The sequence below is a fragment of the Mastigoproctus giganteus genome, chromosome 4 (genome assembly GCF_048544385.1).
Source record: "Mastigoproctus giganteus isolate SK-2022 chromosome 4, ASM4854438v1, whole genome shotgun sequence".
In the NCBI taxonomy this organism is placed as follows: domain Eukaryota; kingdom Metazoa; phylum Arthropoda; class Arachnida; order Uropygi; family Thelyphonidae; genus Mastigoproctus; species Mastigoproctus giganteus.
The window spans coordinates 227,636,433-227,647,391 of NC_143578.1; the positions used below are offsets into that span (position 1 = coordinate 227,636,433).

General features: G+C 39.2%; 1 protein-coding gene across 4 annotated transcripts in view; it reads right to left on the minus strand.

Annotated features, from left to right (window-relative positions):
* LOC150087458 (lysosomal-associated transmembrane protein 4A) overlaps positions 1-2,854 on the minus strand; it is a 93,687-nt gene extending 90,833 nt beyond the window's left edge. Inside the window, exons 1-2 of one of the 4 annotated variants that reach the window (XM_090371197.1) lie at positions 2,743-2,853; positions 1,013-1,072 (exon numbers count right to left, since the gene is read on the minus strand). The gene's annotated coding sequence lies outside the window, so the exon portion shown is untranslated. Of the gene's footprint in view, positions 1-1,012; positions 1,073-2,684 lie in introns of all 4 variants that reach the window. The other 3 variants (XM_090371196.1, XM_090371200.1, XM_090371199.1) reach the window with 3 other exon arrangements.
* Between the last annotated feature and the right edge of the window lie 8,105 nt (positions 2,855-10,959).

The following is a 10,959-nucleotide window of genomic DNA, read 5'->3' on the forward strand; positions in this document are numbered from 1 at the left end:
TATAATTTCAGTTGAAGTTACTTAAAAGTTATTATTTTATTTTTGACATTTATTTCATTATAAAAAAGGTGTACGGTATCCATTGTACCGTATCTTTTTAATTTTGTGGTGATCTATAATTGATCTTTATTTAGTACCTCTATATAAAAAATAAAATTATTATATAGGTATATATTAAAAGGTCGAAACCACTGTTTTAGGTATTTCTTTTGACCTAGGGATGCCAGGAAAAACTTATTGGGACATTAAGGGTGCCATAAACCGAGAAAGTTTGGGAACCTCTGGTCTAGCAACTAGTTTGTGAACACAGTTTTAGAGTTGTACCCTCGAAATGTAAGGAAGATTGGAAAAGCTTTTGCAGCTTTTATTTCGCTACAATTTTCTAAAATTTTTATTACATATGCATTTTATTTTTCAGAAATGATTTTTTGATTACTTGGTACCTTGGCTATTATTAAAAGGCAACAATTTTTAACCTGCCACTTATAGAATAGTGTCTGACATGCCACTATTTTTTATTTGTAAATAAAATCAAATCCTCTTGTGTAGCTTTGCTAATCAATATTCTCTAACAATTACACAGTACTTTCTGCTTTCATTTCAATAAACTATGAATTATAAGATAGTAAAATTTTTGTTTACCATTTAACAGACCAGGTGAGTAAAAGCATCTACCTTTCATCAAGGTAACATCCATTCCCACATGGCACCTGTGACAGTGACAGGAAATGTAACAAAAATACAGATGTTGCATCTGCCAAGGCACCACAGACTGTTTTAATACAGACGAGTAAAAAATTATAAAAAATATGATAAAAACATTATTATATGTTTTTTAGTTGAGTTTGGCAGACCCTAACAGATTTTTTTTTTTTTTTTTTTTTTACTGAATTGAAAACAGCAAACTAAAAATAAAAGTTTTCATATTAAAACAAAAAGGTGTCTCATAGGTGCCACAAAAGCATCTTTGTTAAATAAAGGATATGAGTGACAGATGATTAAATAAACTTACCTGAACAGGACTATACTTGCACTTCAAGGGGTTGGGTGTGCTAAGCTGTTGCAAGGCTCCCTTTAAAGATACCAGAGTTAAAAAACAAACTTGCATATATCGCAGTATTACACAAATGATGTAATACTGCGAAATATAAAGATTCGTGTTTTTTTTTTCTTTACTTTTGTCAAAATTAACTTTATTGGGGGGGGGGGCCTATCTTCCCTGTGCCTAAGCATAGCCCTGTACTTGAATGAGTAATAAGCTATGTACAGGGGATTAATTAAGAGTGAGTGTAGAGGCAGGCAAAGCCATACTTCCCAAAAACAGAAATATTTCAGTAAAGAAAAAAACTGATTGTCTGCACATGTGCACTACTGAAACTGTGGTTATCAATCTACTAATTGCAAAAACAAACTGTAAGGAAGGTCACTGGCAGCAGAATTCTAGATTTTAACACTCCATAAACAATATTTTCTAATTCTCCATTATTTATAACTGCCTATAGTTTTCTTTTACTGTATTTTCATCTCAACTTATCTTTAAAACCTTTAAAAGTTTCCATCTTGTTAACTTTATAATTTGAAATAAATGCATTATGTTTCAACTCAGTTTCAGCTGCTGCTGCTTTTCATTTCAAAAAGGATTAAATTTATCAAAAAAATTAAGTAAATAGATAAGAAAGGAGGATGTAAGTTATATTATTTAGCAAAAGTCACATATTTAATCTGTTACATTTTTCAAACTTTAACAAGCCCACAAAAAACTAAGTCAAGCCGTTGAAAGTAGTCACTACTTTGAATTTTCCATCACCCCCCCCCCCAAAGGGATCGTGCCACCAATTTTGGTTGCTTCTGACAGATGGTTCAAGTATATGGAGACTTATTTTAACAAGTTTTACTGCATCTTTTACTCATTGTTAGAAACTAAATTAGTAATGTAATGATTTTTGAAATTCCAAATTACTTCATATGGTGCGTGTGCAGTAGTTACTTTCAATTAAAATAAACCACAGAGAAGAAAATACAGACTGCTAAGCAAATGTTTTAAAAAAGGCATATTCAGGCCAGTGGCCTGAATATGCCTTTCAGTGGCCTGAAACTAAAATACCGTTCCAATAATCGAAATTTATTCTGATTGTACACAATGTAGTTTCCTTTAATCAAAGGTCCAAAATTGGAAGGGTGAGAGGAATCAAAAAGTGAAACGGCAAATCAGAGGAAACAAGAGAAGTCCATGAATATTAGACTGACATATGAGATACTCCTTCGCACTACGCATAAATATTTCTATAATTTTTTTTCTAAAGTGGTGGACACGTAAATAAAATACGTATTTGGATGAAATAATTGTTTAGAGATAAGCATAAAGTAAACAAATGTTGGTTTATCTTTCATTTGCCCTCAATGTATATCAACAACGGAATATAAAAGAAATTAAACTAATAACCGACATAACGATATATTCCAAATGCGCTCATTTTATTCAAAAGTAAGATTAAGCTATGTAATTGTATATTTATTTAGTCAGAAAAGTAAAAAGAATTTGATCAAGCAATTTAAAACACTGATTAGAATAGAAAGGGAAAGGTTCGGCAATAATAAAACGGTACACCCAAGGGCATGTACTCAACGCAGAGATGCATTTATTTTCCATTAAATATGCGCCTATATCAATTAACAGTACTTACTAAGATGTACAGTGATCACGCCAAATAACTCCACAAAGAAAGAAATACGAACACTTACGAAAAAAAGAAAACTCCTAATCCTCAAAACGTCTATAATATGTTAATCGCTCGCCTTTTTCGTCACAGCAATACTGCGCATGTCTGACTAATACAGTCTATGGATCATTCGCCACACAGTAAAGGAGGTGAGGGCACAATTGAATAAATTTCAGATTTAATAATTCAGAACAATGTAAAAATTTAGTTGGATTATAGAGGGCATTACGTATTTCTAATCAAAAGCATTTTTTGAGTCTTGCGTTCAATATACAGTAGTAATTTGAGCATAAACACGGTAAATAAAAGCATTATTATGCCAGAGGATGAGAAAATTTATTCTTTTATGATAATAAATTCCGTATATTAGCTCTTGATGAGTTATTTTTATTATTAGCCGTATGGTGCAGGGAAGCCTGAGGCTTATGCTGCACCAGCCAAAAAAAAAATTCTGAGTTACCTTCATTTGGGTGTGGGTGTGAGAGAGAGAGAGAAGTAGAAGGAAATCACCAAGAAAGAGAAGAATGATGATATCCAGATCAGCACCCGGTGTGTGCCAAGCCCATACTCACCAGATGTGAGCCCCTTCTACAATACAGAGAAGCAACGTAAAGACAAAACAGGCCAGTGGTCGCAGGTTTCTCCAGAGGCATTCTGGACAAAGTGGCAGCTTTATTTACCTTCTTTGCAATCAAATTGTTACCAAGTGTTATCAGCAGGTTATGGAATATACTCCAAGACATCCAAACTGTTCGAAGGCGTCCAGGTTAGCTGTAGGCCATCAAGAATGTGAGGCAATATCGTGTTCTTTCTCTCTTTTTTTCTCGTTGCAATCGACGCTTGAACTATACACAGCAACTGGTCTGCTCGCGTAGCACAGTGGTATCGTCGCCGTCCTCCCCACACCGGGTGGAAAAGACCCGGGTTCGAATTCCATCGATGACGCGAGGAACATCAATGGGCTTTTTTCACTCCATGGAGAAGTTAGTCAATGTCAGACGTAGATAGCAAGGTTCCCCCCCCCCAGAAACTGAAGGTTTTTCGTCCAACAAAACAAACAAATCGATCAAAGAACACAAGCAATTCACAGACAAAATAAATACATGGGTAGAATTAATTTACGGGTGACCCTAATATCATAATTTTTATAAGCAGCAACTCAAACAGTTGGGTCTCTCTCACCGCTCTTACAGCCGTGAAAGAGACCCAAGCATGAGAGAACGTGGCCTTGTTAATCCTTTCCAAGCAAGCTTCCAGAAGATACAGTGATACCTTTTACATAAGGTGTGTCCTGTCTGCCGCGATACTTGCACTAGCACCTTTAAAGTTTGAGTTAGGATGAAATGGTTCCATGGGAACACTTCAAATTCTGCTTAGCGGACTATAGCCGTGAGGTTTTAGTTATCCAAACAACAATAATAAATGAAATAGAAACTTCTTTACACAGATCGCTCACCGATCACACGATCAATAATGCTTTTATAAATTCTATGTGGGAAAGGAAACCAAGAAAAATAAGTGAGAAGAAACTGAGGAACCGACAAGCACATGTCCGTGTAGTATATCTCACTGGATCTGGTATCAATCCCCATGAACTACAAAAAAAAAAAAAAAACATGAACGGTGATCAAGGGCTGTGTATATCTTTCAACGTAGTGGTTTATAACTTTAGATATTCTCTTGATATTTTAAGGAGTCCTTATGTGCTGTAATGTAATAACTAGATCGTACGTATAGCTTAGCTTAATTTCAGCACTCAGAGGTGAGTGCTGAAAATTAAGCTAAGCTATACGTACGATCTAACTTTAGATATTCTAATTCCTAACAGCTACTACCTGACACTCTACACAGCACCATAAAATTTTGTCTTAATTTTACAGACCTATGGGCTGCAAGAATAGCTCATGGTGTCTTGTCAATGATATACAGGAATTTTTCTAGCAGGCATAAGGAGGTGATTATTCCCTTGTATAAGGCAATGGTCAGGCCACGCCTTGAGTACTGTATACAGGGCTGGAGGCCTCATTTCAAGACGGATGTAGAGCTGCTGGAACGAGTACAGGGAAGGGCAACAAGATTAGTGAATAGAACAAAGGGTTGCTCTTACGAAGAAAGGCTTAAGTTTTGCAAATTACAGTGTCTTGAGACTAGGCACCGGCGAGGTGATCTGATAGAGGTGTACAAAGCCTTGAATGGTTTGAGTATGCTTAATGCCGATGGGATTCTTCCTCTGAGAATCACCTGAGATGGCATAAATTCAAATTGAGGAAGGACAGATATAGGATAGATGTGCGGTAATTTGCCTTTAGCCAGCGAGTAGTTGGTTGGTGGAACAGACTTTCATCCCTTGTTGAGAAAGTTGATAGCCTAAATAAATTTAAGTGCAGCCGGACAGGTATTTCGAACGAACGGAGGGGTGAAATGGGAGTGGGTTTTTTTTTTTTTTTTTTTGGCTGATGCTGCGTAAGCTTGCTTTCTTGCATCATATGCGTCTACTAATGCTAATGCTAATGCTAATGTAAACCTCAGATCTGCAGGTATACTTACATTTTTAAGTTTCTCTCTGCATTAATATGAATTTTTATATAATGCTTTTACATGTTTTCATATTTTGCATTGGTTTATTGGCGGGTAATTTATTAAACGAAAACTAGACTTTTAGTTTTTGTTTCCGTTCCGAAGGGCCCTTCTCAATTACACTTTTCATCTTGTGTATGGAGTCATCCATACTGTTCTGTTTCTGTGTATCTGGTATGACATTGTCGGTCACGTCGAGCGTATCTGTTCACATGCCTGATGACCCAAAACACTGATAAGAGCTTTTGTGATCTTTTAAATGCTTAACGTCACCCGAAATTCATTATATAAACCCATAACGAAACAGGCCTACGCGCTCTGGATTCATTGAGGAATTTATTGTAGCTTAAACACAGAGCGTACAGATAAAGCAGAAATATATGAGCTTTCGGCTATATGGTAGCCTTCGTCAGAATTTTTTAATTCTGACGAAGGCTACCATATAGCCGAAAGCTCATATATTTCTGCTTTATCTGTACGCTCTGTGTTTAAGCTACAATAAATTCCTATATAAACCCGTATTTCTGTCTATAAATTGCGTGGTACTCTGGTCGATTTGCTTGTTTTGCTGGACGAAAAACTTCAGTTTCTAGGGAAGAAATCTTGCTATCTACGCCTGACACCGACTAATTTGACGGAGTGAAAAAAACCCATTAAAGTTCCTCTCGTCACCGACGGGATTCGAACCCAGGCATTTCCCGCCTGCTGTACGGAGGACGGTGGCGATCCCACTGTGCTACTCACGCAGACTTCTCATTCTAATAGCCGATCCTTCTTTGTAGGTTTCATCAAGATCTTCTCAGTCTCTTTCTTGAATCTGAGCGCACAAAACAGTAGTTATAATTACCTCCTTCCTCCGACCCTGGGCTTTTCCCATCCCACATCGGGTGGAAAAAACCAAGGGTCGAACCTGCCAATAACGTGAGGAAAGTTTATGGTCGTTTTCATTCAGTTGCTGAGTAAGTCCATGTCAGAATGCAACAAGTTTTTTTTTCCAAGGCATGTGAACATGTGAGCCCTAGTAATTTATACACATGGGCATATAAGTTCTTGGGTAGCCCTAATACGACAGTTTTTTTGTTCCTTTCTTCAGTTACGGTGGATAAATAATGGCTAAAATCCCTTCCCGCACAGATAGAAACGACATGGGTTCTAATCTCGTCAATGACGCGAGAAATTTTTTGGCCTTTATTTTCATTTCGTGTGCTAAGTTAGTCGATCTCAAGCGCGGACAGCAGCGATTGTCCTCCCCCCCCCCAACAGAGATTCGAATTTTTAATCCAGCAAAAGAGGCAAATTGATCAGAAAACACATGCAATTCATGGATATATAACACATGAGCAGGTAAGATGGTTCTCTGGTGGCTTAACCACACTGGTATAGAGTGTGTTAAGTGTCAAACGGCACCAGGGGTTCCCCCCTCCCCCATCTCCAGGTAGTATACATTGTGGGTGTGAAACAGAGCACTGTCAATGCCAGAGGTTTAAAGGTATATGAATTTTGCATATGTGTAGTGTAGTGTACTGTTGTTCCTCTGGTCATTTAGCCACTGAGCCCCTAATGGGTCCTAACGTTGTCCGCACTCCGCCCCGTGGAGGCAGACTAGGGGTAACATCCCCCACACCTGGGTAGTGGAGGAAAAGGACCACGCAAATGGGCGTGGCAAAGAAAGCTTAATGGCAGCAGCTGAGCTGTGCGGGCAGAGTGTCATTCCTGGGACAAAAGTCTCAACCTATCTCCTTTTTCAGAGTCTGGCAAGCCTGTAACACTTGGGACTGTACGTCATGTGTCCCGCCCGATGTATACTTGTCACTACAAGTTCGAAGCTTTCAGGTCTGGCCATCAGGTGTGTGGTTAAGGCTGGATTATGTCATTAGTAGGGGTCTCTCCTCGGATTTTCCCCGTTTGTTAAGTCAAAATTAGAGATGTATGTCCACTGCAGTATCACTTTGGGGCGGTTTCAGGGCTTCCATACATTTAATCACTGGGTCAGTAGAGTTGCATAATATCATAGTTTGTGAAGGGTCTAAATCAGGAAGGTCCAAAACAGTGTTGTCATTCATGTGGTTAGAGGTCCCATCCAATTATCAATGGTAGTCAGGTTGACAGTCCTGTTTGAATTTGGGCAAAATGAGTTAGTCAAAAAAAAAAAATTACTATATTATGGTTACCCGTAAATGATTACATTAACCCGTATTCGTGTCTGTAAATTGCATGTGTTTTCTGGTCGATTTGGCTGTTTTGCTGGACGAAAAAAACCCCAGTTTCTGAGGGAAAAAACCTTGCTATCTACGCCTGAGACCGACTAACTCAGCCACGGAGTGAAAAAAGCCCACTAAAGTTCCTCGCGTCATCGACGGGATGCGAACCTTTTCCACCCGGTGTGGGGAGGACGGTGACGATACCACTGTGCTATGCACGCAGACCTGGATGAGTTAGTCAAGTGTATGTTCGTTCCAGCGGTAATGATCTTCTTCTTGTGAAGAGCTCCTGACAGTATTGCGAGAAGGCCTTGAACTCTCTGTCGCTGTCCAACAAGTAATGCTCCTGGAGTTTTAGATTGAAGTTAATTCTGGTAATCAGAATGGACCGAAGGTGCTCATACAGAGGGCAATAGGCAGTCATACATTAGGTGACTCCAACTCTCCAGCTCTCCACAGCTGCAGAGGGGATCATCAATAATTCCAAGACTTGAGAGTTTGGCTCTGATGGATCCGTCATCTGTTAGCATGAAAGTTGCGTGCAGGCAGGGGGAGAACCATTAAGGAGACGGAATATACCTTGTTGATATGTGGAACAAATTTCCTAGTCATATCTCCTTTAGTAGAGTTAGCCCATCTATCTTCCCAGGTCTCCTGTAAATGGAGTCTAAGGCGCTTCTTGTCAGCATTCACGTTGTTAGTGGAATCAATGGTAAAAAAAAAATTAATTTTTTTAGGGTCAAACGGCACCAAGGGTTCCCCCCATCTCCGCATTGTTTTCACTGTGGGTGTACCAGTTCACTGGAAATGCCAGAGATTTAAAAGTGTGCGGATATTGTATTTATGTAGCGTCATGTATCGTTGTTCTTCTGGTCGTTTAGCCGCTGGACCCCTGCTGAGGCCCAACGTTGCCCCACTTTCGCCCCGTGGAGGAAGACCAGGAAACACCAGAGCGCTGACTCTCTTTACTGCTGTGAATTACAGGCTCCGAAAAAAGCGATAAGTGTTTGCCTTTTTAGTTACCTAATTGTTATTTTATATGGTACTTTATACGTAGCCTTATAGTTACAGGTACGCTGGTTATTTTTATTTTTAATTTAGATAAAGAGTTTTTGTAGATTACTACTTTATACGTAAAACGTTATTTCATTTGAATCTTGTAGCCATTGTTTTTGTATAGAGTGGAAGGGAACTCAAATTTTTGATTGTGTTAACAAGGTAGCTCTAACGTATAATTATATAGGGTATTACGCATCACAGTTTCTATTAGATAGCGTAGTATTGATATTTAATTAATTAAATTTATTGATCTTATTAATTTAAAATATCATGCCCCAGACTAGAGCAGCAAAGAAACGGGCACAAAGTGCTAGGAGTGCTGTGACTCGGGGGAGAATTGAGGGAGGCGATTCTCCAACGCATCTCAGCCTAAAAAAATGTGCAACTTGTGAAATGTTTGCCGAAATCTCTGGAACAGAACATGATATTGCCATGGGGAATGTCTTTGTGTGTGTGTATGTGCAATGTAAGGAGGGTAAGGAAATCAGGCAACAACTCAGCGTTGCTATGGACCAATATGAGAGCTTGAAGGACAGGGTGGATGCCTCGAAGGATGTAAATTGAGGGGCCCATCAAGCTCTCAGCTGCCCACATCAACGCCAGAGCTTGCACTTGGTCATCACGCAACACAACGGCAGCCCCCAAGGCAGAATGCGCTGGTCCCACAGGAACTAGTAGTTGTTGGTGACTCTATTGTCAGGGAAACGGGGAACATGCTTTGTAAAAAGGATAGGTGGAACAGGACCAGGGTATGTCTGCCAGGGTGATGACGTTGTACAGCGGATATCATCTTTTAAGGGCACAAAAGGTGATATAGTTGTACACGTTGGCAGTAATGATATTAAGAGTAGGAGACCGGCAGAATTACTTAACAAGTACAGGTCACTGTTGAACAAAAGCTGTGATTTAGGGTTGAATTTGAAAGTGTCTGCAATTCTGCCGAGACACGATAGGAGGGAGTATATGATGAGAGCCTTGTCGTTCAATTCGGCCCTGGAAAGGTTGTGCAAGGCTCAAGGGATAGAATTTTTTTCAGCCTAGTCTGTACTTGTTTCCAGGAGAGACTGCTTCTACAGGGATGGAATACACTTAACTAGAAAGGGTGCAAGAATATTTGCTGATGCTATCGAGGCAGTGTTAGGTGGGTCGGAAAACTGCTAGCTTGGGGGGGATACAAGGATTAATAGTTTAAGAGTAGCCGCAGGTAGAAGTGAAGGTGATTCTTGCACAATTTCTATTAGAATAAGTAGCGGCCTGGAGTGAGGGGTGTTGGAGGTTTCAGTGACGGATGGCAGTCATCGTGAAATAGATGGGTATATGGGATGTTTTAGGAGAACTAGGAATAGGAATAGGTGCATGTATGCTTGCATGTATACCAATGCTAGAAGTATAGTAAATAAATTTGATGAATTTGAAGTGTTGGTCAAGACATTAAAGGCGGATATTGTTGGGATAGCAGAGACGTGGTGTCACCCAGATATAAGGAGTGCAGAACTGGAATTTGGAGAGTACAATGTGTACAGAAAAAATAGACAGTATAGGAAGGGAGGAGGTGTTATGCTGTTAATTAAAAAAACATAAAATCAAAAGAAGTGCACCCAGTTGATATAGATGAACAGTGCACTGTTGAGTCAGTCTGGTGTGACATCAGTACTGCGAAAGCAAAAATAAGAGTAGGAGTGTGTTATAGGCCTAATGACTCGAATGAGTACAATGAACAATTGTACAGAGAAATAAGGGTGGGCTAGTAAATCAGAATGTCTTATAATGGGGGATTTTAACTTCCCAGATATCGACTGGAACTTGTGGGTTGGTCACTCACATACTAGTCAGAGTTTTGTGGATTTATTGGATGATTGTTTTCTGCAACAGCATGTTCGAGAGGCAACCAGAGAGAGTAATACTCTTGATCTGGTTATCAGCAGTGATCATTCGTGTATTAAGCATTTGCAGGTAAAGGAACCACTATGTGGCAGTGATCACAGTGTACTAATGTGGGATTTACTTAAAGATATAATTACCATCAGGGGTAAAGGAAAGGGTTTTTGCATTCGTAATGGTGAGTTCAGTGGTCTCAGACAGTTTTTAAATTCTGTACAGTGGGATCAACTGGCGACGTCACCAACAATAAATTCTAAGTGGGAAGCGTTCAAGGAATTAATCGTGTATGCTACTAAAAGTTTCATACCTAGAAAGAAATATTGTTCAAGATTTTGGCCTAAATGGTTATCAAATGAACTAATCAGACTCGTAACAGAGAAGAAAAATGCATGAGATGCATCTAAATTATCATGCGACTCAGAAGCCTATGGCAGATATAAGCTAGTCTGTAATCAGGTCACAAAGAGGTTAGGCAGGCGAAGGCAGATTACGAGAAATCCGTTGCAAAAGATGCTAAGAAA